The sequence below is a fragment of the Cynara cardunculus genome (assembly GCF_001531365.2).
Source record: "Cynara cardunculus var. scolymus isolate 2C chromosome LG 5, CcrdV1, whole genome shotgun sequence".
Lineage (NCBI taxonomy): Eukaryota > Viridiplantae > Streptophyta > Magnoliopsida > Asterales > Asteraceae > Cynara > Cynara cardunculus.
Genome location: NC_037532.1, coordinates 27,509,953 through 27,513,014, shown reverse-complemented (window position 1 = coordinate 27,513,014; position 3,062 = coordinate 27,509,953).

The window sequence follows — 3,062 nt, the reverse complement described above, 5'->3', positions numbered from 1 at the left end:
GTTAACATTTGAACCAACCCGTATGTATATATGTATGTAATATATGTGGACTGATGGGAAGTACCAAATTGGTTACTGCCGGCAAGGGCATTCTTGGGAGGGACAATGTTGAGAAGTATACATGTTAGTGGAGTTAGGTTGAGGGACCCAATCCGTAATAAAAATAAAACCATGATAAGTATACATGTAATTATTTCGTTTGAAGGAGCTAATCTAAAATTTTCAATAATCATAAGGATGAAATTTCTAATTTAGTAGTTTTTATATAAAGGTGCTAATTATTGGTTTTGCAACTTTTTTTTTATGTGGGGTCAAAAGCGTCAATTTTAGCAATTTGACAAGGATGTTATATACCTTTTACATATTTATAATTAATTTATGTACGAGAAATTTTATGTTCTATATTTTTAATCTTATATATTTTGAATAAGAAAAATATATGAGTAAACTTCAATTCTGGTCCCTTTGGTTTTTTCAAAATCTTGGTTTTAATCCCTCAAGTTCATTTAATATAGATTTGTCATCATAATTTACAATTGTGCTTGATTTTGGTCCCTCACACTAACAGTTGTTTACTTACATCCATTAAATGGAGAACATATCCATCCATATCTCTCTTCCTCTCTCTCTCTCTCTCTCTCTATATATATATATATATATATATGCTTTTTCATTGTTAATCCAATAATTGGTATTAACTTTGAAGACCAATCTTAACCCTCAAATTTTTTAATCAATGGTTTAGATTGTTCAGGGTCATTCTTGTAAAAAGTAAAATAATACGCACAATCAAACAAGAAGAACCCTTCTGAACAAGGGTATTTTGGAACATATCATTGAGCTTAACCTTATCATCTATTGCTATTCCATTGATCAATGGTTATTTACTGACATTGTTGTCACATGAACATTTGTGTTAACTTTGAAAATCAATCTCACATGAATATGGTTATTTACCTTCACGATTCACTTATGAATATTGTTTAGTTATGAATATTGTTCACTTAAGAACATGGTAAATGGTCCCCAAAATCCACATGCTATCAATTTTGAACACTACTTAACAAAGAAATGCACTTTTCAAGATAAAGTTAGAATACAATGTAAGTATGTTCAAGGACTATTTTAACTCCCGTTTAAATGAAATAAAGCAAAACAAAATTATAAACTTACTATTTTGTCCTCAAATATTAATTACATAGTGAGCTACGAACCATGGAACTAGATGGATTCATGTTGGTCTAAAGAGTTTGTATAGTTAACACTAATCAATTGGTTAACAAAGATAACACTCCTCTCTCTCTCTCTCTCTTTATATATATATATATATATATATAGAGAGAGAGAGAGAGTGATAGCGAGGTTGGTTATTATACAACTCTTGACATTTGTGCAACCAATACAACCCAATCTCAACCGTCCATTTTATTTGATTAATATGTAATTTCATAGAAGTTTTGATTGTTTCCTAATATAAAGTATTGATAATAATTAATGAACCATATTCATCTTCCATAAATATTCAAATCATAATAAATAAACTCTCATCATTTCCATAAATATCTCAATTTATTGGGTTGCATTAGTTGTACAAATGCAATGTGTTGTATTTGAAACAAACTCTCTCTCTCTATCTCTATATATATATATATATATATATGTATTCATTTTAATATTAAATCTTCTTCAGTTTTTCTCTTGTTATGTTTAATTATTTATTATATTTTAATATTATGTATAAAATATAATACACACACACACATATATATATATATATATATATATACATATAACATATACATACACAAATAATCATCGCCTTATTTCCTTATGCTATACCCCTCCTCATGGCAGCCTCGTCTTCACCGAAACCACCCTTCCTTGGTCTCCCTTCCTATAGTCGTGAAACCATCGCCACCCTAGCAACCTTGTCGACAACATCATCCTCCACATCTCTTCCTCTCCATCGATCTACTCCTCCCAAAGCTACTGATCTCCATCGTAGTACCCCTTTTTCACTCTTTCTTATATGTCGATCACCGACACCCCATCTCCCTTTTTCCTCATCTCTTTCCTGAATCCTATATTCCTTCCTCATCCATGATGTGCATTCCTCTAATCACCTCCCTTGACATCTTTCACCGCCACCTGTTGGAAATTTTGTGGGTTGGAAGTTTGTCTTCCATCCCACATAGGTAGAAAAGGTTTTTCTAGAGAAGCTTATAAGGCACTCTCTAAAAATAGGCTTTGAACAAGTTGGTGGACTTATGGTGGGGGTCTTGAGTGGAAGGCCCAACACACACGTGCGCGCGTGGCCGCAGGATTTGACGGATGCCGAGTCCACCAAATAATAAATTCTAACTACGAGCTAATTACTACCAAAATTGTATAGCGGTAAGTCAGGTCAAATCCACAGGGACTCGGTTTAACTTACTATGTCTAGAAAAATCAAATACAAAGCGACAACTTAAAAGTAATTACAAAAGGGGGGGGGGTTAGATTTGATTAATTAGACTAAACATGCGAATAAATTTTTTTATAGACGATTGGAATAAAAATAAGCTCGACTTTTGATTATAAATGCAACTCTATTTACGAGTTGTCATCATTGATGATGTATAAGGCCCCAGTTCTAATTGTCAAAGAGCTCTAACAATTAATTCCAACATATATAACTTTTGAGAGAAACAAGCTCTCCTCTCATACCTTAATATGCAATTGACCTCAAATAAGCTCTTAAGAGCCAAATTGATACTAGCAAGAAGAATCAATGGAACCCGGGTCGGATAAATTAACACACGAGCTTGGTTAATCTAAATCTTCCGTTTCACCCAATTTCATAACAAAAGATAGGAATTTTCTACAAAATCTATTTGTTATTTGTCATCAATATTAGTTTACTAAACAATTACGAATTTAGGAATCCAAAATAACCATAATCAATTTCCACACAATTGATCAGAAAAGCATGAAATCCAATTTTATAAGCTATTAAGTTCAAAAATTGGTTGAATAATCAAAGTGAAATGGTAGTACATCATCTCAAACAACTAATAAAAATA